The sequence below is a fragment of the Convolutriloba macropyga genome, chromosome 9 (genome assembly GCF_964194025.1).
Source record: "Convolutriloba macropyga chromosome 9, txConMacr16.3, whole genome shotgun sequence".
NCBI lineage: Eukaryota > Metazoa > Xenacoelomorpha > Acoela > Convolutidae > Convolutriloba > Convolutriloba macropyga.
The window spans coordinates 9,221,659-9,247,479 of record NC_134476.1 but is presented as its reverse complement, the minus strand read 5'-3'; the positions used below and the strand labels follow the sequence as shown (position 1 = coordinate 9,247,479).

At 34.0% G+C, this 25,821-nt stretch overlaps 1 long non-coding RNA gene across 1 annotated transcript; it reads right to left on the bottom strand.

The window, feature by feature from the left end:
* Window positions 1-11,639: 11,639 nt before the first annotated feature.
* On the bottom strand, window positions 11,640-15,707 carry LOC142346018 (uncharacterized). The gene is made up of 2 exons (XR_012759376.1): window positions 15,519-15,707; window positions 11,640-11,950 (listed from the first exon to the last, which is right to left on the bottom strand). It is a non-coding gene; the product is annotated as an uncharacterized LOC142346018 (long non-coding RNA).
* Window positions 15,708-25,821: the final 10,114 nt, after the last annotated feature.

The window sequence follows — 25,821 nt, the reverse complement described above, 5'->3', positions numbered from 1 at the left end:
TGTGCAAGTTTCTAGCTGTCTTTTTTACAAAAAAGCAGACTCAGAAAGAACATGAAAATGTCGGTATCAGGTTTCTGATTCAAGCTAATGTCTAGCAACACAAACTTGGACAACTGAGCAAAAATTCAAGTTCAGCTGTAGTCCCCAAAGGAAAAACAAGAGTTGAACTAAAGAAAAGTTTAGAATGAACTCAATTCAAGATGAAAAACGTAGGTTTAGGTAAAATCATCCACCAAAAACTTGGTGCTTGACACTCCTTGTTCAATCCGTTTTATTAGAAAAAAAATTTGAAAAAAAATAGAAAATAAGATTATTTTTCTTTTTATTAACATTATAATTTCAATATTAGCTCAATTTTTGTTGTTACCATCACCAAATTTATAATCGTTATTATTATTGTTATTATTATTATTATTATTATTATTATTACTATTGTCATTTTTATTACTATTGTTATTATTATTATTAATATTATTATTATTAATATTATTGTTATTATTTTTATTATTATTGTTATTATTATTACTATTATATTACTATTTTTTAGTAATATTTTTATTATTATTAGTATTATTAACTTTATAACTATTTTTATTATTACTATTGATTCAATATTATTAATACTATTATTATTATTATTTTTTTTATTATTATTATTATTATCATTTTTATTATTATTATTATTATTATTATTTTTATTATTATTATTATTATTATTATTATTACTATTATTATTATTATTATTTCTATTATTATTATTATTGTTAATATTATTATTGTTTTTATTATTATTAATATTATTATTATTAACAATTTTTCTTATTATTATTATTATTACTACTATTATTACTACTACTAATATTTTTAATATTATGATTAATATTATTATTACTATTATTATTATTACTAATATTTTATTTTTAATATTATTATTTTTTATTTTTATCATTATTATTATTGTTATTGGTATTTTTATTATTATTGTTAATATTGTTAATATTAATTTTATGATAATAATAAAAACAATAATAAGATCAAAAGACGAAGGCTTAGAAACAATTTTTTCACAACTTTACTCTTGCTGAGCTAGACACGATGTGCAAGTTTGCATTTGTTCCGATCGGAACGATGATCAAAAGAGGCTGGTTCGACCGGCCGTTTAAACAAAGCAATGGCTATACGTATGTTCAAAAGAACAATGAGTGCATATACTTGATATGTAAGATTTACAGAGTTTACAACAGTACATTTAGAGTCTTGTTTGCGGATAAGGATCGGATACTTTGCCACATTCCCCCGATGAGATAAATCCGGAAGTTTTTCCGTGAGTTACTCTGGGTTACAGTGGTCGTGATCGTGCTCCATTTCCGTCACCTGTTCCGGTTGCTGATCCGAGTGGGTGCTTGGCTCTGCTGGGTGACGCGGAATTGATAAGGTGGCCGTGTGGAAGCTAGCAATTGATTCCTGAGAATCAGGGGATAGCACTATACATGATTGCCCAAAGTCGGTTGAGGGGGGTACGATGGAAATGTCCGGTCGGGTTGAGCTATGAGAGTTCGGATCTGGGTTCTGTACCAATGAGTCTTTGTTTAGAGTGTTATCCGAGGACTCTACCAGGTCGATTACTTCAGGTTCCACGTTGGGAGAGTTAGTGACAGGTTTGGTATCATTGTCTCTACGTGGAGTTTGCAAACGGTGGGTTCGGCTGACCATTTTTTTGGGTTGGGTCCATTTTGGCTTTGTGCAATGGTCTTGATGATCGTGTTGGCCTGGGGCAATGGGGATGTCATGAAGTCAGCAGGCGACGATGATGTCAGGATTATGTGGTCTCCAGTGTTGGGTGTGTTAGCTTTGACACTTAATTTCTTAGTTTGCGGGCTTGCTTTTTGCTCAGGTACAGTTTGCCTCTAGATTTGTCCATGAAGTTCTTAGTCTGTTTCAGGGCGGCTAATTTAGCGTTGGTCTAATTCTTGTTGGCAGTTGCTTGTTTTGAAGATTTGCTGATCTTCTTTGGGGAGTTTTCTTAGGGAGGCCTTTCTTGGGCCTTGATGATGGCACTTTCCTTGTTGTTTGCTTGATTGGTGAAATGGAACAAGATGCGGGGCCCTCGAAGGTCCAGGCATCTCCAATGGGATGGAGTGTAAAGTCGCTGCTTGTTGTGGGCTCCTTGTGCCTAGGGCTGCGGCTTCCGCTTTGCGCTGGCGGGTTTCTTCTAAGCAGAATTTTTGTATGTTTCCTTTGTTTCGGTTGTATCCACCTACTGTTTTGCATGCCACAGAATTTATTAGACGGAGTTTAGGTTTTTCTATTTTTTGTATTAGGTTTGTTGTTTGTATAGTTTCTTGTATTTTCGATGTCTCTTGTTGAGATCGCAGTATTAATTTTCCTTATTACTGTATTTTTCCTATAATGTGTGTCTATGGTTACCGTGTGAGGGGTAAATTTAGTAATTGTTCTGTCTGGAATTACTGGCCATAACGGTTTTGGAGTTCCTCTTGGTTCAGGCACTCGCGTTTTTATCGTTTTGCGAGCTAAACTTTTTTTGTTTGATCAATGGTTGTTGTGCTATCTCCTAATTGAAAGGTTATTTTAGAAGGTATAATCGTACCCCTGTTTGCTAGGCCTCCTAGTGGGGCATTGTCTGAGTTGGCGTCTGATTCTGATTCCGATCCCTGGGGAGTCAGTTGTCGGTCCTGGTATGGAGAGGTTGGCCTTGCTGTATGGGGAGGTTGGCCTCGAATGTTGAGGTTGGCCTCGCTGTTCGTCTCGTGGTCCCATATGTCGCTGGGCGTCAGGGCGGCGTGTTGTAGCAGCTACTTGTCTAAGTAGACAGACTTTATTTTAGAGTATGACAGGTTGTTATTGTTTGGTTTGGTTAGTATGTTCTACAATTCAGTGTTAGGTGGGCGACGAAAATGTGCCTCGAAACGAGTTATTTTTGTGACCCTATTGGGTATGAGTCTGATCGATTCAATTATAGTCGAGATTTTTTCCGCTATATTGGTGTTTTCCCATAGTGGGTCTGTGATTGAGGCTATTCTGCTTTTGAGAGTTTGTATTAGGCGTTCGAATATGCTTGTGGCTCTCTCGTCGTGTGTGGGGGAGAAAATTAGTTTCATGTTTCTATTTTTACAAAAAAGATCAAAAGATTTTGACTTGAACGCTTGTGCTTGGTCGCAGCGGATGCTGCGCAGTATACCATGAAATTCGCAGAATTTTTGTAGGAAGCTTAAAACTGTAGGCGTGTCACAATTAGGGTGTACTATAGCCGATGGATAGCGTGAGTAACTGTCAATGGCTACTAGAATGTACATGTCATTATTCGATTCATTGAGTATTGTGCCTGCGAAGTCTATTCGTACTTCTTGGTGTGGCTCGTGTAGTGACGGTAGGTTAGATAAATCGGATTTGTCTATTAGGGGTTTTAAGTTTTTACCTCGATCTGTACACTGCTTGCAGTTCGCCTCTCGAAGCTTAATCGTTCTGTGTATATGTGGGAACCAGATTAGATTGGCTAGTCTGATCATGCCGACTTGTCCGGGGTGCGTGCGGTATACTGCGTTGATCACAGTGTTTTGTAGTTGGTTGGGTCTTACAAGTTTTCCATCGTATAGTAAGCATCTAGAAGGTGAAATGGCGAGGTCTCGTCTGAGATTGTAGAAGTATTTGCTGTAACTTTTCAGCGCGTCCCAGTCCTGTTTCTCCATTATCCTGAAAATGTTTTGGAGGTTCATGTCTTTAATTGTTGCTTGCGCTAGGAATGCTTCCCCGAGGACCTAGAGGTTGGAGCGATACTCTGGTGTGGGTTGCTCGTTGAAATGGAATAGTTTTCCATGCTTGTCCTCGTCGATGGGGATCCGGCCTTTTCCAATGTTTCAAGTTTCTCCCTCTTTGACTGTTTGTGTCCCTACGGATTGGTTATTGAGATTTTTGAGGGTGTCCATTTTGGCTTTTTTGTTGGCGCGTCTAAATCTTATTTTGATTATGGTATCGGAAGTGTCCCTGTTGGGGTTCTGTCTGGTGATGGCGTTGACTTGATTACAAGTAGGATTAGATTGAATTGAGTTAATTTGAATTAATGAAAGTTTTGAAATTGAGGTTGAATGTGTAGAAGGCAACTGTAAGTGAGAATGGTTAAGGCGAATGCGCTTTGATTAGTGCGTGTATTTTGATTGTGTTTAATGACGTCATCCGAATGGAACGTTTTAATTCGTGCTGCGTTCTTTTTGGCCGAAAATTTATAGCGTCGAGACTCATTTTCTAATGTGAAATAAAAGTCTTTGATGCGGTTAACTACAGATCATCGTCTTTGCTTACCTCAGTTGTTGGTGATTGGGGGTGTGTACTTAGATAATCGGTGAAGCCCATTTCTTTATCTGGTAAATGATTTAATTTAAACGTGAAGGGTAGTAGTCTATCTACCCACCTGGTTAGGTGGCTGTAACTAGATTTATTTCCTCTGTTAGTTTTTATTGCCAAAAGTAGGGCTTTGTGATTGGTTACGTTATTAAGTTATTAAATTCAGAAACATACAAGTAGAATCAAAAATGTTCTTTAGCTCATACGACTGCTAGGTGTTCAATTTCGTTGGTGCTATGTCTTTGTTCTGCGCTTTTAGGAACCATCCGTTTGGTTCCCATTGTTCGAGTTTTGAGCCTAGTCTTTTGTGACTCGCGTCACGTTTTACCCTTGTGGGTTTCTTCTTATCAAAGTGCTTCTGTTCCCTGATTTTAGATATCTGGTTTTTATTTTGTTTAGCGCATCTGTATGTTTGTCTGACCATTTTATTTTGTTGTTGATAATGTTTTCTTTTTTTAGTAGGGGTCCGATCGGGTCGAGTAGGTTAGCTAGGTCACGGATGAATTCAATGAGTTGATGAATTGATCCCATTAGAGAGCGTAGTTGTTTTAGTGTTTTAGGTGGTTCTAATTTTTTTATGGATTCTGTTTTCTTTGTATTCGGCAAGATGCCCGTTTGGGTTATGTTGTAGCCGAGCCAAGTTAAGTTAATTCGTGCGAATTTCTAGTTTTATTGCCGGGTTTTCTCGTCTAATCCTTTGAGTATACGTTTAGTGTCGGATTTATGATCTGAGATAATGCCTCTTGTTATTATCAGGATATCGTCTAGAAAATTGAATTTGGTTGGTATGTTTTCGAGCGTTTTGTTGAGCGTTTCTGGAATGTAGCGGGCATGTCTGATAGGCCATAGAAACCATTTATGAATCTATATGTTCCTGTTTATTTTTCCCGAGGATATTAAAATTGCAATGTCTTTGAATGGATGGTTGGAGTAGTATTTGGTTTTAAGCGTATTTCAGCTCTATTTTACTGAAAAAGAATTCCCCTGGAATTGTTTTTTTTCTGATATGGATTTGGCTACGGCATCCATTAGGTTGTCGATTGATTGCATTTGGTATTTATTTCTGTTAATAGCGGTGTTTAGCAGTTGGGAGTAGAGTGCGAGTTTTATGGATTTTTAATGTTTTACGGTGATGACAATTGGGATAAGAAACACATCGTCAGAACATTTTTTGAGATGGACTATTGGTTTTGTGTCGAGCAAGTGTTTTATCTCTTTGTCTATTTTGTCCGTCAGTTGGAGCGGTACTCGTCTTGCTATATGTTGTTTTGGGTAGATGTCGCCTTTTATGTCATATTTGGCTGCATTGTTTTTTGACTTTCCTATTCTTGTACAAAGGTGGGGGAATTGTTCCATAATTTTTGTTTTGAACGAAAGATCTGTGTTTATATAGTTTATTTGTTTACCTGGGTTTTGGCTTAGCGCGAGTCTCAGTTTGGAGGATATGTCTCTTCCAAGGATGTTCACCGTGCGAGTCTTTACTATTAGCACCCTGTTGTACTTAGAGGTCCAGTCGACTGACGTGAGATACATTTGGATTATCCCTGTTATCGTAATTGATACGATGTTGAAACATCGGTACACTTCTGGGGGTCTTGAGTGTATTGATGTCTTCTTGCTTTGCGGCAGTTCTTGAGTATGTGCTCTGCCTTCTCTTCGTTGATGAAGCTCTTCGGGCTTCCTATGTCCTTGATCCATTCCAACTCAATATTATCCGATTTGAACTTTATCCAAATTTTGTTGTTAAGGGAGGCGTCTTGTTCCGAGGAATTTTTCCTATAGAGTTCTGTTGGTGTGATGTGGTTAAATTGGTTCCAGCTATCCAGTCTTTCTTGTATGTAATACGTACTCTCTGGATCCAGAGACTCTTGCATCTGTTCTGTTGTGGCTCGACCGGCCGTTTAAACAAAGCAATGGCTGTACTTATGTACAAAAGGTCATTGAGTGCATATTAAAGATATGAAAGGTTAACAGAGTTTATAATAGTACGTTTAGAGTCTTGGTTGCAGATGAGGATCGGATACCTCACCACAATTTTTGTTATTTTTTTATTTTTATTATCATTACTATTATTATTATTACTTTTATTATTATTATTATTACTATTATTATTATTATTATTATTATTATTATTATTATTATTATTATTAGTATAATTTTTTTTATTATTATTATTATCATTATTATTGCTATTATAAATACTATTATTGCTATCATTTTTGTTTTATTATCTTATTATTATTTGTATTATTGTTATTAACAATTTTATTTTTTTTGTAATTCTTGTATATTTTTATTAGTTATTGAGATTTTTTTATTATATCAAAATTATTATCTTAATGTTTTTTAAACCAGAATACCTAAAAGTAATTTTTAACAATTTGAATAGAGGCCAGGTGTAATGACTTGGGTCAAGTTAGAGATCTAATGTACAGAACAATTATGTTTAGAATACTCAGTTAAGAATTTAGTTTTTCAAGTTTTGTAATGGGTGGACTACTCCATGAATGAGTGATATAAGCAAACAAGGCGGCTCGTTAATGTGCGTTCGCTCATGATGTTCCGACCCGAGCTCATCTACATTTTTGACTTAATTGTCAACCAAATGAAGAAATAACAAAAATAGATGTTTGGGTTTAAAACAATCTTTACACAACCTATCTAATAATTGAATTACATAATGCCATGAATTATTACAGCGCCTTTGAGATCTGACCTTAAAGAGACGACGAGACAAAAAAACAACAAAAAAATAGCAAAAACAAAAACTTCACGGCAAAAACTGATTATCGAAATTTAAAAGCACATAGTCACAACGTCAAAATGCAGTCAGATAGAACCTTAAATAATCAGATTTAATTTGTCTTAGCCATAAAGTGGATGGAAAATTTTTTAATGAGACTATGTTACGATAAATGAGGCAAAAATTCAGAAACCAATCAACATTTTTTAAACCAAAAAATTTTAAAAGTCTTAAAAATCTTTAGCTTTTATCAGAATAATCCATGATAAATTAATAATAAGTTACTACAGAACACAAAAGACCTTGTCTTTGGGTAGTTTAAGCCTTAAAAACGAACTAAAGAAAAACCTAAAAAAATTGGAAACGATTTGCGAAAACACAAACTATTGCTAAAGAAGCGCGAAAAATGACCACTCAAAAACGTTCTAAAAAACGCATATTTTCCAACAAACAAAGCGTCGGTTACCAAAAAAATTCAGTAGATAAGTTATTTGTTGGAATACAAGAAATTGGTTGTGACCTCTCATTGATGAAAATAAGTTACAATTTAACGAAAAGAACATAAAAAACTGAAAAAATTGAAAATAGTGTGAAATTGTATGTCATAAACTTTTAGACTAAAGGCTATAAATTGACTAACTGATCCGGGTGAATTCCTTAATTCAAACCTCAATTAAAATCCTAAGAGACTAGTCAGCAATTTACGGCAAACCGAAGAACAAAAACAGGCAAAAACAGCAATTTCCAGAAAAAATTTGAGCAAGAAAAGTGTCGAAAGCATTAAAAAAAACTCTTCACTGAAAATTTTTCTATGTTCAATTAATTTTTAACAGCTATGGAATCCTTCTTTTTTATCAATATAGTTTCAAAAAATCAAATATGAACAAATACATTAGAACCACGAAGCGTTTGAGAAAATTCGTAATCTCAACGCCTTTAATTTCATTAGCTTTCAACGGAATCCTATAAATACGCTAAATTATGCCTCCATGGGACAACAATTTTATTGGCTATTCGTATTTGGTCAAAAAAACCTTACAACAAAAATTTGAAGTTGAAAACAACAACAGAGACAGGCAGCAACCAAAAATTGAGTAGAAAAGTGCCAGAAGAAAGTGTCGAAGCAATTTAAATCATGATTTCTTCACTGAAAACTTTATATATGATTCGTTGAACGTCTTCCTTAAACCAATAGAAACTATCAGTTTTAGGATAAAATGATAAGATTGCAATAGGATCCAAAAAAATATCCGAAAATTGAAAAAAAACTTTGAAAACTAGTGACATTGAATTTTAAAACTAATATGTAGAAGATGAAACCACTCACCAGATTATTTTCGGCTACAATAGAAATAAAAAGGGGTCGTGTAAGTACTAAAACTGACTAACAGTCCACGAAAAAAAATCTAGGATCGGTTAATGTTCAAAATTTTTAGAAAAACTTTTTTTAAAGTCTTAAAAGCCATTAAACTCAAAAGCTTTTAATGGAGGTCAATAACTACGCTCAGAAACAACACGATGGCAGGAAAAAGACGTTTGCCATGCATAGATAATTAATAGGAGATTGCAATAAGTCTTATGATTGAAAACAACATAAAAAACTTGCGAATACTAAAAATTCTCTAGAAAAGTGCGAGAAGAAAATTTTGATGCCATTTAAACCATTAGCTTTTCTCTGAAAACTTTTTATGTGATCCACTGAATGTCTTTTCCAAGCCAACGGGATTAGAATAGTATTTGGATAATGTGAATAATATTCGGGTAATGTGAATAATATTTGGATAATGCGATAAGAGTTCAAAAGTAACCAAGATATGAAAGTACCCAAAAAATTTTTTTAAAAAACTTCGAATTCTTGTGTTATTGAGGTCATATAATCAATAGGTAGAAGAAAAAACCACCAACAAAATTTGTTTTAGTTAAAGTAGAAAGCAAAGGGGTTCTGTCAATACTAGGACTGACTAACTGTTCACGAAAATTTTAAGATTTCGTGAACAGTTAATTTCGAAAAATTATTTTTTAATTTCTTAACAGCCATTAAATTCATTAAATTTCAACAAAAGTCAATAACTACACTCAAATATTCTTCATTTGGAGTATGGGGATGTTTTTCATGCATAGTTGATCAATAAAAAATCTCAACAAGTCTTATGACTATGAAAAAAAAAACAACAAAATCAAGCAAAAAGCAAAATTTCAGTAGACAAATTCAGCAAAAATTCAGTAGAAACCATGAGTTTTTCCTGAAAAACTTATTTGTGATCCACTGAACGTCTTTTTGAAGCCTATAGGAGCTGTCAATAGGGTAATGTGATAAGGTTTCAAAAGTAACCTTTAATACTCAAATATCCAAAAAAATTTTTGAAATCTTGTGTCATTGAAGTCATATTATTAAAGTTTGAAAATAAAACCGCCAGCTAAATCAAATGTGGTTACTGTAGTACGGAATAGGGTGCTGTCATCACAGAGACTGATTTAGAGTTCAGGATAATATGTTTATGATTGGTTAAGGTTCGAAAAAATTTTTCGAAAATTTTTTTTTAAAGTCTTAACAGCCGTTAGCTGTCCACTCAAAGCACTAGATATAGTCACTTAAATCTCATTACGGATCATATTGCAATGTTAGTCATTGAGTCCATGCAGTGCGACTCCAAAAAATTAGTATCACCTCAGATAGAAATTCAAAATTCCCTTTAAAATTACGAAAACTAGAGTCGATTTTGAAAAAAACATGAGCAATTCCTTGAAAACGATTTGTTCATTGGGCATAGTTTTACTGCAAAGGAGGTTTTTCATTAACGGAACTTTGATATGACAAGTAACTTGTCAGTAGGTGACTTAAAAAGCAAAAAAAAGAACTAGAAAAGTTTTATAAAAAAGAGCTCTCAAATAGATTTCGAATTTTTTTTAAATATTGAAGCTCCCTATGAGACCACAACTAGTCATTTTGCTCGCCTTTAGTCTATTAGGAACACGAAATTGGTTCATTTTGGCAAGAAATTTAAGTTTGAAATATATTTTTATAGAAAATAACTTAATTTGAAGAAAAATCACACTAAAAGTGAACAAAAATCCCGTTGTTCACACAAAAATTCAATCCTCGCTAACTCCTCGAAAAAAAACGAAAATCAAAAAAATATTTTTAATTTTGATTTTTACGCTCGACCAGCTTTTTAATGATACCACTCACATTTCTCTGCGATGAATATATCGATCGGCCAAAATTGACTGAACAAAAAAAACCCGTTTGATTATATAGTTCCCCCCCCCCCCCCCCCCACAAGTGGGGTCGGAACAAAAATGACAAAAAATTGAATTGAGAATACAAATGATTAGATATAGCGAAAAAGGATAATTGAATAAGAGTAGAAAACTAAGGAAATGCTCAGCAAAAGAATCAGCTAATCAGCTAATTTTGGTGACTAATGTCATTAATGTTAACGCTAGATTCTGTAGATTTTTTTACGATAATTCTCTTAACCGGTAACCAAAGACCCCTATTTACAATCTAGAGTGCTTAAAAAAACTACTAATTGGAAGTCTAATACAATCAGGATCCTTTCTCTTCCTCCCAGTCCTATATATAACCAGTCGGTTTTACAGCCCCTCCCTCCCCCATATATTTACTTTTTCGTCCTCAGAGACCCTCCAGTTTAGTCACAATAATAAATTGCCGGTATCGGTAGACATTTTGATAGTTTTGTATTTCCGGTTGTCAAAAAAAATATTGAAATGCCCAATCCTGTCAAAGATAAACGCGACAGGCGACAGTAGTAGTAATACGCATTATTCCTTGTCTGCATATACTATAAGCAAAATTGAATAACTTTAATTGTGATAATTTCAAAACCTCAAAACCGCATTGTAAGTGCATGAAATGCGGTAGAATTATGCGATAAAATGTATAAGTGTGGGGTGCAAATGGACTGAGGGGCAAAAAAATCTACAATCAATAGAAAAAAGTGTAATCACCTAGATTGTTAAGCAGGAGCGCAAAATTTAACAAACGCTGCAAAAACCAACTTACAATCTGAAGCCAACTTACGTTATTTTTTCGGATCTTTTCAACCGGATCTTTTCAACAATTGCTTTCCCTCTGGTGGTACCTAGTAAACCTTCTTAAGCTCAGCTTTAACAACTGTTGTGTTAACCAATTGACAGACCACGATACAAACAAATGACGGTGCTAATGAAAATATTTTTGGGCGTATACATAAAAATGTCTTTGGCAAGCTAATCTCACGATAGATTCATTTCAAATTCCACGAGCAGCTGACAAACGTATTAGATTTTATCATATAGAATTATGCTATGTCGAAATTAGTTCCATTGAACGCATTCGGTAAAGTATCTTTCTCAATCGGATTTGTTGAAAATTGTATATTTTGGTGCGTTTATTGGACGAGACGTCAACAGATAGAGCACAATAATTCTGAAGACGTCAGTTAGCCGAAATGGTAAAGCGAATTTCTAACTAGCGGGCTTGTGGGCGCGCTTGGGTGCGATAACCAGCCACAACTTTTTGTCTCCATCTTAGTACAAATTGAAGGAGTTAATTGATAATTTTCAAAAAGCCTTCATTTTTTTACCATAACCAGATCACACACACAATTTTAATCAGCTAATGTCTCTTTTCATTTGATTGTTGTTACGAAATGGAACAGTGGGAATATAGTTGTTGTGCTGTTTACTATTGACGGGGTTTCATGGAAAGCAGCCAAATGTCTCGTTCAATTTCGTCTTTGGGTCGTCGTCTGCGTCTGAATATCCAATCATCTTGCACACGAACCCCAGAGAGCAACATGTTTCATCCGCGGTAGCACATTCATGGTAGTCAATGATGCATGCCTAAACTTCATCACCCGGAGTACATTAGAGTTAACCAGTACCGAATCATGATATTTCAATTCTGTATTTTTACACTTCCTGGTTCGAGGTTTGGTCGAAAAATGATGTAAGATTAGCGGCGAATAGCGGTGAAAAAACTTTTTTCACCACAAAGCGCCCGCATCTTTTGGCGTTGAATACGTTGAAAGCGGTGAATTTTTGTAAGATTGGCGATTTTAGAGGTGAAAATTTCCCCGCATTCTGAGGGTAGCGGTGAATTGTTTTTTCACCGCATTCTGCTGGTAGCGCTGATAAATTTTCTTTCACCGCTTAAGCGGTGAAATGTTTTTCATTTTTTACCGCTTAAAAGTTTCTTTTCACCGCATTCATCGCATTGAGCGCAAATCTTACATTTTAAAATCAAATTCACCGCAAATCTTACATCTTTTAGCAATATTTAGCTGTGACACCTCGACCCGGGTGGTCATATTATTATCATGTCACTTTTTAACCTGCGCAGAGAAAAATTCAGACAAAAAATATGCTTCTATAAATATACTCTGGCCAGTCAAAAATTGCATTCTTAGTTTTATTCTGAACAGAGTAAATTTGCAGTCTTGGATAACTGACCAGCCAATTTGCAGTCTGCGGATATCATGAAAATAAACAAAAATGCAATTAATCCCGGGCCGAAGATTTCCCCAATAATAACGGGGAAATCACTTCCTCTATCTTTGCATAAGAAGAATGCTTGCTTACTTTCCCTTTGTGCCCCTAACCCAATCTTAGTGGGTGCATATTATTTACAACCTCTCCTAGCTCTCCCCCCAGCGCACGTGCCTGCCATACTTTTACGTAATGATTTACTATGAAATGACGCCTGAATTGTTACGGCCCGGGTTTGCACAGATCTGTTCTGTTTGTGCCTCCCCAGTACAAACTAGGGAGGCAAAAACGGAACAGAACCAAAAAAATATATTTTTCTTCGACTGATGATTCGGGTCGATGATAAGTCGAGCATCGAATTTCGGTCGAGTTATAGTCGAGTAAAATCGAGCAGCAAAAAATCAGGTTAAGTTTAAGTCGAGATGTTGGCAAAGTCAAAGAAAAAACTTTGCATTTTTAATTTGATAAGCGTTTTTTGATTAATCAAGGCATATACGTTGATTAGGTTCACACATGTTCACAGTAGCAAAAAAAAACCGAAACCAGAAGATAACAGTAACTGTTCTTCTCCTTTTTATAGCTTTTGACGCATGAATGTTTCGTTCTAATTTGGGTTTGATTCATATGGAACTGTGCTTAAGTTTCATGATGAGTTGATACATTTTTAAAACTATGTTTCGAGGCGCGGTATCTCCTTATAATTTTTTGGCACAAATTTGAAGGTTGTTACGCTTTGACCTTTCAATTTGTAGCTCTTAAAAAGTTCGGGATTTTCTCATTAAATCCTTCCCTCCCCCGAAATTATAGCCCCCATTATGGTATGTTGACCATGATTTGAGGGGCTATCTGACCACTATGCTGGGAGGGGGGGGGGGGGGGGTGGCTACCATCGGAAAGACCCCCACTATGCTGGGGGGGGGGGGGGGGGGGCTACCATCGGAAAGACCCCAAAGTTCTTACAAGGAAGTCATTCAACTTTCAAGTTCATGAAAATTGAAAACTAACTATTCGACGTTTAAAAAACTTAACACATGAATATGACCAAAATGCAAATTGCTTTGACTATTAGTAATATAAATTGAGAGGTCATGCTAAATACTTTTTGTGCAAAATGAAGCCACCAGATTGATATTAGCAGTATTGATTATTGGGTAGCTAAAGCCGCTGCGAAGATTACAACTCAGCAAAAAAAATCGAATGTAAGTAGCTGCTAAAAAGCAAGTAGGACTCAATTTGAGCAGAAAAATGTTTCTCTTCTTTCTTTTTGGTAATTTGAAGTAATGTTCAGTTAAAAAATCAACAAGACCGCAGTTTAAGAAGTTGAACCAGCTTAAATTTCTCTCCAGAAAAATGATCTAATCCTAGGTACTTTTTCGAAAACACTCTTCTACAACACGAGAATAATGAAGTTTCTATTGGCCCTTATTTAGCAGAATAATAAAACATACCAGTACAAGTCCTGACGTACAACTCAAAAAATTTTCATTCACTAGACAAAAAACTGGACCTAGAACGGACTATGAGTGAATTGGGAAAACCGTTTCTAAAAGAATCTGATAAAAAGTAAAAAAAGACAATCAATGTCAAAATGCCGCATGTGAACAAAAAACCTAGCGAGAATTGGACATTTGGTTCAAACAAGAAACTAGGCTGAAAATGAACAAAGAATAGAATGGGAAAACCATTTAGAAAAATATACGGTCCAAAAAAAACAAAAAAAACCAAAGTGAATTGGCCGCATGTGAACAAAAAAACCACTAGCGGGAAAGCGAATTCTTGTTCAAACACCTTTTTTTTCACTCTACTTTAAAATGACAGCAAAAAATATTCACGCCCAAAACCACTCACTTATTCCCTCCACTTCTTGTTTCGGCGTGACCAAAATCACTACTCCAATTTGACTTAAACAATCATGAAAATGTGTGAAGAAATCTTTAAAAAAACATAGCAGGACAACTCCTGACGTACAATTCAAACAATTTTCGGTGACTAATTTTCATTGTAATTAATTTAAGGTAACTCAATAATTATAGGATTATGACACCTAATAGATATGAGTTAAATTTGATTTTAGTTGTTTGCTAAAAAAGTAGTTTTTCATTTGATTTAAAAAAAATTTGCAACTTTTTTCTGTTTTCAACTCGCTGTTTTGACTCAGTTGCTTTTTTGTTCAATCTAAAAGAAAAATTTAACCTCACAAGTATCTCTAATACTAATATGCACGTTTGTATTTTTAATTCTGTTTTTTTTTAAAGTTTTTTATCACAAAGCATGAAGTACTTTTTTCCAATTTGAGTTTCCTTTCACTTCTTAGTTTGATCTTCAATTCACCAAAAAAAATGAATGAGTTGGGTGGTAACATCATGTCCGAAAGCACAATACCAAGCAGCCTTGGTTTACTTAAAGACCACTGAATGCTTCCAGGTATACTACGCGCAAGTGATGTACGTGATCAAAATCTGGAACTAGTTTTGTTTAAAAAATTTTCTTGCGTAGGTTCTTGCGTAAAAAGTTTTGAGGCATGAAATTAAAAAGAAATACAAATAATTATTCACTAAATACCACTTTAGTCTCCTTATTAGGATCAGTATTATTTTTTCACTGTTTAGAGACCCCAAAATTTCATTCGACCAAAAACTTCCTTTTAAAATTATTGTTATTGAACGCGTAATTTATATTTGAGATGAAAAAAATGATTGTAAGCAAAAATGTGAAGTTTCAATCAGCAAGTAGTCATAGAAAACATCATTTATATGTATATATAAATATATATACATATATATATATATATATATATATATATATATATATTCTCATAAAATATAGTAAATAATAATTTGAGCCCTAATCAAACTCTGCACAGTTTTACTGAGTATATATACAACCTGAAAAGAAATAAGTTGCTTAAGAGTGAATTTCTTACCGAAACAACTTGAGGTATGTTAGTTGTAAAGGAAAGCAACACAATCAAAGTCACAAACAGTAGTTTCATTGTCAATTTTTTTGTAATTTTTCCAGCAGAAAATGGAAAAATTAAGCCTAGTTAAAAGTACAGGACAGCAATTGTAAGTTACAGAAAACTGCCTACAGAACTTTGTCTCGTAGTATATAGAACTCCAGCTAAAGTTCATTTTAAACTCGACAAAAAACAGTTGTTTTTATAAAACGTGACCTCTTTAAGGGTCTTAACCAGCCTGAATTGATGGAATAACGTAGAAATTGCCAGACATAAGGTGCCATATGACCTCATTTGACCCAAAAACCGTCTTCCTGGCACAAAAAAATCTGGAATAATATCGTGAAAAACGGTTATAATGTGAAGAATGCAAATCTCGTGGCTAAAACTCCAAGATAACATTAAGAGATAAAATTTAACTTTTGACTCAAACACAAACGTATACCGAGATATAGTTGTTCATTTTAGGGCATTTCGGATTGAGGAAATTACTTCAAGCAGGGAAAATTTTGTAAGGAAATGAACTGGCACAAGCTGATAAAAAGACATTTTTTGCGGAAAAAATATCTTTTATAATTGCCCGCGCTCATATCTCGGCCCAAAGCTAATAAAAAAAAGATAAAATGATAAAAAAAAATTAAGGTTAATTAATATCAGGCTAATATTTTGACTTTAGTTTTGCAATTTTAATTTTTTCATAATTATAAATATTATCACACATTCAATTCGGTCAATTGTTTTTAACTCTCCACAAAATTGACTGACATTTGTCATCAAGCTTTCGAATTTTCTATCAGATTCGATTTCAAATTTTGGCTGAGTATAAAAATTATGGCGATAAATGGAACATCGAAATTTAAAAATCGCAAAGAAATAGTCGTCAAATTTTGGGACTTGAAAGCGTGATCAAAATGAGTGTCTAGAATGTAAACAAACGTTTGAAATCTGAAAGAGCTTTATATTTGAACCAAATAAAAATAAACATTCATCGGTTTTTTTGCTCGGAAAAGAAATCTCTGAAATAGTCAGTGACGCATGAAATTAAACCGTGTGGATTAACACAAAAGTTCTTCGACAATAATTCAGCGACAAAAAACAGCTCACTGATTAGATATGAAAACGAAGAAAAGTTGAAAAAGTTCTTTAGGTTTCCGATCTAAATACAAAATTAGGGGTACCAGTCTTATTAATTTCTTCACCTGCACCTGTTTAATAAAAGAAAAACTTTGCACGATATCTTTGATCAAAATACATCATTTAAATTTTTTAACAGCCGGGAAAACAAGTTGTTTAAAAAGGCAACATTATTTTCGAGCACTGAAATCTCACTCCCAAAATTAAATTTGATTCATGATTCCATATGTATAATTGCAACTGTCACTGTTTTCCGCGATTACATTGAGCAAAAATTTTACTATGGCAGAAATGAGAGAAAAAATAATTGGTAATTAAAAAATATATAACTGTTCCGACTCCACTTGTGGGGGGAGGAACTATATACTCAATTAGGTTTTTTTTTGTTCAGACAATTTTTCGCGATCGATATATTCATCTTAGAGAAATGTGAGTGGTATCATTAGAAAATTCATCCAAAGTAGAATTCGAAATTAAAAAGTTTTCTTGAATTTCATTTTTTTTTTCGAGGAGTTATCGAGGTGTTCTAAGTTTCTTGTGAACACGGGATATTTGGTTCACTTTTGTTCACTTTTACCGAAATTTTTGTTCGAATTAATATTTTTTCCTATGAAGTTTTAATTCAAAATTTCATTTCACGCCACAAAATAAATCAATTTTGCGTTCCTAATAGACGAAAGGCGATAAAAAGACTAGTTCTGGTCTCACAGGGAAGTTTACTGTAAAAAAATCGAATTCTATTTGAGAGCTCTTTTTAGAAAATTTTGCATATTTTTTTGTTTCTTTTTTCAAGTCAACTAGAGACTAATCACTTTTCATGCCGAGTTTCCGTTAATGACACACCTCATTTACCATCAAATGAAGCCCAACGAGCAAAAATTCGTTTCCAAGGAATTGCTCCTGTTTTTTTTGGATTCGTATATCAGTTTCCGTAACTTTAATTAAAAATTTGTGTGGTCAGGCTTGAGTGGTCAGCTAAGGGACATTTTCAAAATTTTTTTAATATTAACCAATCAAAAACGAGTTTTTATGAACTGTAAGTCGGTCTCTGTAATAACAAGACTTCTTTTTTTCGTGCTGCAACCAAAATTATTATGTTTCTATCTTCTAACTATTCGTGATATCACTTCAATGCCACAAGATTTCAAAAAAATGTTTATTTAATTTATGGACATTTCGTATTATTGGTTCCTTTTGAAATCTTATCAGTTTATCCTAATTTTGATGGCTACATGGTTTCAACGCAGGCCTTCAAAGGGTCAGAGATAATTTTTTCAGCGATAAAAACTTGTGGCTTAAATGGCTTCAACACTTTGTTCTCACTTTTTTCTACAGATTTTCTTTGTTTTTGCCTGTATTTGCTGTAGTTTTCATAGTCATAAGGATTATTGTGATGTTTTACGGATTATTTATGTATGACAATTATCCTTGTCCTCTCATCGAGGCATAATTGAGCGCGTTTATTGACTTCCGTTGAAAACTAATGAATTTAATGACTATTAAGACCTTTAAAAAAATTTTTTTTGTTTTTTTTTGAACATAAATCAATATTAAGCTTATTTTTTTGAACTGTTAGTCAGTCTTAGTAATAACAGAACCATTTCCCTTTCTACTTCAACGAAATTTTATCCAGTTGGCGGTTTTATCTTCTATCTATCGGTTATATGACTTCAATTCAACAAGTTTTCATTTTTTTTAGGAAATCTCGTGTTATTGGTCTCTTTTGAAATCTTATCCTGTTACCCTAAGATTAATTGCTTCCATTGGCTTAGAAAAACAATTCAGGGGATCATAGCTAAAGTTTTCAGAGAACACCTTGTGTTTTAGATAGCTTAGACACTTTCTTCTGGCACATTCCTACAGAATTTTTTGTTTTTGCGTGTTTTTATTGTTGTTTTCATAGTCATAAGACTTTGTGATGTTTTAATGATTACCCATGCATTGAAAACATCCTTTTGCTCACATCGTGGCATAGCTTACCATTTAAATTGCCTTCCGTTGAAGCTAATGCTTTCAATGACTGTTAAGTCTTTTAATATTCATTTGGTAATATTTTTTTAACATTAATTAATCTTGAACTTATTTCCATGAATTGTAAGTCAGTCTCAGTTATGAAAGAACACTCTCGTTCCTATTTTATCAAGAATTTATCTAGTTAGTGGTTTCATCTTCTAACTATTGCTTTTTTGACTTAGATGCACGAGTTTTCATAATTTTTCTTTAATTTTTGGATATTTTTTTCGTAACTTTGGTTCATTTTGAAATCTTTTAAAATATCTTAAATTTGATAGATTCCATTGGCTTAGAGAAGATGTTCAATGGAACATTTTCAGAGAAAAGCTTATTGTTTAAATGGCTTCGACACTTTTTTTCGCACTTTTCTACTGAGTTTTGGCTTTTTGCCTGTATTTGTTGTTGTTCTCATAGTCAATGACATGTTGTAATGCCTTTTTATTGAAATTTGAATGACAAAGTTTTTTGTTGTCACATCGATGTATCGATTTACTCATTTAATCGCTTCCATTGGAAGCTATTGAATTTTTGTCGTTAATACTACAGGTTTTTCTCAAAATTTTCGTGATTTTAATGTACTTTTCATTGCCAAACGATTTATTATGATGAGTTATTGATGAAATATGAATGAAAAATTTTATTTCCTATTGACGCAGAACGTAGCGTGTTCACTTAATTCCGTTGAAAGCTATTGAACTTAATGGCTTTGATACTATGGGTTTTAATAAAATTGTTTATATTTGTTGTTTTTCAAGCCATTTTGTAACAATTAAAACAACACATTTCTGTTATAAAACAATTTTGTAAAATAGTAAAGGAAAATTGAAAAAGTTTCAAATGAAAAGTCCATTCTCTAATGGCTTCGATACTTTGTGAGTGGTGTATTTTATTTCTTTTTCTCTTCTTTTTAGCACATTCAGGTAATAAGAGATCCCAATGATTTTCAAATGTGGCCTAAATGAACTTACTTATTATTTCAGTATACCTTAAGCTGAATTACTATAAATCAAAACTGAAATAAAAATATATAATGTTCAGATAATAGCTAGTGATTTTAATGGCTTCAATAATTTTTTGCAAATTGTTCTTAATATTTTGAGATTTTCTGCATCTTTAGTCCCTTACTATGGCTTCTTATAACAAAAGACAGGTCCCATTGCATTCCTAATGACTTTTTAATCAAGAGATATTTCGTTATAAGTTAAAGGTTTTTCAGACTTTTGAAATTATTTGGTTTAAAAAATGTTGATTTACTTTTGATTTTAGAGTCATTTTTTCTTCTCTTTGTCGACTTGTTACCTAGTCCCACTAAGGAAAACGTCCATCGGCTGTATATTTAGGAAAAACTAAGTTAAGGTTTTATCTGATTGCAATTTGACGTTGTTACCATTTGCTTTTAAGTTTAGATATTGGTTTTCTGCCGTGAAATTTTTGTTTTTGCTTGTTTTGTTGTTTGTTGTTTTCTCTCGTAGTTTTTTAAATGGCAGATCTCGTTAGCGCTGCCATGAGGCATGGCATTTTGAATTCAATTAGTAGTTTGGTTATGTAACAATTTTTTTAAACTCAAACATCTATTTTTGTTATCTGTTCATGCTGTTGAAAATTAAGTCAAAAATGTAGATGAGCTTGGGTAGTAACATCATGTGCAAACGCACATTAACGAGCCTCTTTGTCCTATATACAATGAAATCACCCTATTAAAGTGAACAAAAATCAATTTGAGAGTGATTTAAAACTCGGTGAATACAACATTATTCGCTTAGCATTTTCAATCTATTCAGTCACAGTTTATAGCACGAAAGGTTTTTTTTCTGATTCAAATACTCCCTAACAAAAAAACTTAAACCGACTAACGATGGCAGATTTGCCCTCGAAAGACGGCCTGAGAAAAAAAAATTATACGGGGTGCAGTTAGGTTAGAGATGTTTTATGGGGGCAAAAACGCCCCCATAGTGATTCCGGACATCCAGGATGTCAGTATGACTTCATTATCCGTTTATGTAATTCAATATTCGCTTTCTTGACAACCAGAAGGCATTGATAGAAGTCACGCAGTCACTTTTGAAAACTGTTTAAATGGACCTCTTGAAAATTTTTTGGGAGAAAGCCGTTAATCAGGCACATTGCATTAAGCACATGCTCGGAGAAGAAGCACTCATTTAGACAAAATATTTCCGCAATGACACAAAATTTTCCTCAAGCGACAACAACGTACTTGCTAAAATAGTGAAACAGGTTCCAGGACAAACCTAGGACATCAATGACACGATTGTTTACATAACGCAATTTGGATATAAATCCTGAACGAATGCAGCAGACCAAGCTTTTACCAAAACAGTCTCTTTTTGACAAGGTAAAAATACCGTAGCCATTTTAAGTTAGAATTTGGACAGACAATGAACAGTAACGAAAACCGGATCAGGAAGTAGCGGCCACGTTTCACGGCAACTTGGCAACTTACGGCAGTAAGCAAAAGAGCGTGGCAACATAACAGACAGAGACTGCAACAAAAACACGCCTGCTTTATGCTTGAGATATGCATCAAATACAGCAGTCACCAGCCATTGACTTGAGATCTATAACAACTGAAAGAAATGCAAACGCAAAATATGTAACTATGTAATCTCTAATATCATTTAGAGAGCAACAATATTCGGAGAGGGAGATAGAGTGTGTGTGAGAGAGAGAGAAAAGAGAGTTAGATTTAACAAAACATACTTTTATCGTTGACAATTTATGGATGAAGTAGAGTTTTGAGAAAAAGCTGTTCGTAACTAGTGAATATTGATACAAAGACACGGTAGAAAAATCAACAAAACTTTGAAAAAACCAAATATTTAAATAATTGATCTTCAATTAAATTTTTTTCTTCTATTAAAACACCTCTATCAATATGAAGTTTCAAGTGGTGATGAAAACAAAATTACGCAACAAAGTTAAAAAATTGTGTATGACCACAATTACCTGAGAAAAAAAGAATCTACTTTAAAACTTCAAATCAGTGGGCCTTTGGATCAGATTAAAATTGGTGATAATTAAGAACATAAAACTTTAGAAACTAATCTCAATGTCATATTTCTAATTTTGCAGAAGAAAATCTTTATACATTTGTTGCCGTTACTTTTCAGGCCCCCCAATCCTTCTTAATCTTTTTACTTAAAAAAATTAGACGTCATTTTTTTGGAATATTTTCTTATAATAATCATTTATTCATATGGCTTATGACGCTTAAACCAACTATTTTTGCCAATAAAGGTAGTTGTTTTTGCTCAAGAATCAGAAAGCTCAGAAAACTTGGGTTTCGAGGCTTGTGCCGGTCTGATTCATCCCTATGTTCCATTGGCGAACTACCCTAGTTTTAACTTAATGTCAAATTTGCAATTATTTATAAAGAAATTTGCAAATTTTGTAAAAAAAAATGCATTAATTTTTACAAATATTTGCAAATAGGTCTGAATAATTGTGTCTCTTATAGTTCGCATTTGGCCTTGTAGGGTGATTTAACCACACAAATCGTTTAGAAGATGTACTTTGAACATTCTTCAATTAAACTAAGCACTCTCTGAGAAATGGTTAGGAAAATATCCCACATTGATAAATTAAGCAGAGCTCGACCGGAACGAACTGGGCCCATCGTTTGCAAATTTTTGCACACTCAACATTAATTTGCAAAATTCTGCAAATTTGATCTTGTGAAGAGATAATGTGCAAATTTTTACAAATTTGGCATTAGTTTTGAGCTAGGGTATATTTTTGAAATGCCCAGTCGCTCGGTTGTCTGAAGGGCTGCATTTCTTACTGGTTGAAAGTAAGTATCGGTGTTAATAAAGTATGTTCAAAATGCAACTGAAAATTAAATGCCTTCAATCAGTATATCAGCTGACATTTAATCTGAAACAGCTCAAATAGTTTTCCACTTTTCCGTCTTAACGATCTTTCAGAAAACAGAAAAAAAACAAATTTTAGTTATCTAATCACTGGTTGATTTAAAAACTAATTGCAATTATTACAGTTTCTAATAGCTCTAGTGTCACTATTTTTACGCTAAGCAAAGAGATTAGTTAAAACAGACAACAAAGAATAACATATATGACATTAATTTTCATAATTTCTGGTTCGCTCGTTCAATGTTTGAAATTAATCATTGTTTGCTGTTCACAGGTCAACCCAGGTTGAGGTCCCCGACGGAAAGTTGGTATGTCCGAACTGTCCCAGACGGAAATTGTCCATGTCCATACCCTCCCAGACGGAAAATGCCTATGTCCAGACTTTCGTGGGTTCAAAATTTTTCGTGCGTTCAAAGTGCGTTAAAAAATCCCCATTTCCTGTCGAACATGCACTCATCAGTTTTTGGGATTTTTGGTTTCATTCAAAAAATTTTAGTGCGCTCCAGGGTCAGTTTGTTAAGACTTTCGTGCGTTCAAAGTTGCCCATGTCCAGACTATCGTGCGTTCAAATTTGCCTATGTCCAGACTATCGTGCGTTCAAATTTGCCTATGTCCAGACTATCGTGCGTTCAAATTTGCCTATGTCCAGACTATCGTGCGTTCAAATTTGCCTGTGTTCAGACTATCGTGCGTTCAAATTTGCCTATTTCCAGACTATCGTGCGTTCCAATTTGCCTATGTCCAGAGTATCGTGCATTCAAATTTGCCTATGTCCAGACTATCGTGCGTTCAAATTTGCCTATGTCCAGACTATCGTGCGTTCAAATTTGCCTATGTCCAGACTATCGTGCGTTCAAAGATATATATGTCCAGACTATCGTGCGTTCAAAGATACATATGTCCAGACTATCATGCGTTCAAAGATACATATGTCCAGACTATTGTGCGATCATTCATGTTTCCAGACCGTGTAATTTTGAACGCACGACACCCCCCTCGTGCGTTCATTTCAGTCTGGACATATCAACTTTCGGTCTGGGACCTTAGTCTGGGAAATATCTACTCTGAATGAATAAATTCGATGATGGGATTATGATAGCTTCATTGTCTTGGATGTCTCAAGCATACGTATTACCATGAAAAACCAATTATTGAATATATATATATATATATATATATATATATATACAGCAAATTAGTTGTTAAATTGACAAAAAATAAATAAAATCATATATAAGAGCACAATATAAGAGCAAATAGCTTACCATAATACCATAAATTATGATGCAATTATTTTCGTTAAGACCATTGCGAGTTTACAGGTGCCACTGATTTGTGCCAAATCATCTCTCTGATTGAACCTGTCCTTCAGGAGCTCGGATGGAATGTGGTTGAGTCAGGTTTTGGAACTTCTAAAAAAACTTTAATTTTGGGACTTTTCATAATTTTTTTCACCTTTCATTCTTTTTGTATTGTTTAAGGTCTTTTTTGCTGTGATTATTCTTGCTTCTATTCTAAGGGACACAAAACTAAGTGAAATAACAAATTACTGACAATTTTTGGTTTACTTTTTCGGGGGATTTGCTGAAAAGTTACCTAACAGATTACCTGCGCAAAAAATACAGTTTTTCTAAATTGAAATTGAAGTCTTTTCCAAAAGTTTGATTTTGAGACCAAACTGAATTTCAAGGACACCAATGGTTGAGATTTTCAAAATAAAAGAACCAGAAGAAGAGCAAATACAGTTCCTTTACTTTCTGAATTCTTTTGCCTTTGTGCTTAGTTGCCAAAACCTTTGAACTTCTACACTCTTCCTTTTTTTCAATTATAACTATTGTAACTTTTTTCGCAGTGTTCAAAAGATTTGTACGCATAGTAGCAACGTCTTGATTTCAAACGCCAAATTATTATTGGTTGAACATATTATAAAAGTCCTGTTAATGGAACAAGTTTGATGATATTTTTTTCAACCCCTTATTCTTGATTCTTGAAACCTGAGACGTTATTCTTTAACTTTGCTTCTTTTAAGAAAAATTTTATAAGATTTCCAATGAACTATTTGATTTCAACACAAGGTTATACTTTCCTAGCCAACTTTCTTCAGAATTTGTAATACCACGTACACCGATCTGGAGTTTGTCGAAGGCGATCTAAAACACTGCCGTGATTCACTGACTACTATGGAGTAAATTATTAAACACCAAAGAAATTTGCTGAGATTGAGATCCATTTTAAAGTTAGGTTTCATAATCAAAATGTTTCACTCGAATATTCTCATCAGCTGGCCCGACAGAACACTGAAAACCCTCAATGATGCAGCGCAAAAACTTTATCGAACTACTGCTAGGACACATAATGAGACTACCAGCTGTCGCTGGCTTTGTTTTTTTTGTGAGACTTTTCTCTCCAGAAGGACAAGCAGGTCGGAAACAGTCCCGGTCATTTTCATTACCCAAAAACGAATAAACATTCCATTCAGATAGCCAAATATTTTGAAATAGGCGGTGTTCGATAGTGAAAACAATGTCGCAAGAGTTAAAATTGATGACAGCAAGACGGAATCTACTTCTAAGCAATCTAAGCGTTTGAGAGCACAAAGAAAAACATAAACTTGGCATCACCTCGCTTCAACGGCCACAAGAATGTGGACTTAAACTATCGATCTGAACTGATGATGGTGATAAGAATCATAATGACGGTTTCTTATTTGAGCCGAATTGTTGCTTCCAGTTTGTTCAGTTGCAAGATCCTCATTGTTCATGAATAATAAAATTTTGTGATGACCCGACCTACCACTAGTAGTGACCGTCACAAACCAATTCGCTGACCTTCAATGTTTATTGAACAACATATTAAGGTCGGTAGAGTTTTATGCCAAGTGCTAAGAAACTGCCCTAGCATTTGCCACATAACAGTGGGAATTTATTTTTCCAACCTGAGTTGTAACCAGAGGTGTATGTAACTCATCTCAGTCTCCCTTTTTCTGCACAAATCTTTAAACTTTCACAATTATAGGGATTATATTTTAAATTCAATTGTTAAATTGAACAGGTTCTTGTTATTCGTGCTCGATAGCACGACATATCCTCAGCCTTCTTTATAAAACAGACAACATCACTCCCCCTCCCCCACCATTACTAAAATTACGTTGTAATTGTTTCTGTAAATGAACGAGATTGTGTGAAATTTTTAATCAAGTTATTGGTTTGCAAAACATATCACAATTTTCTTCAAAT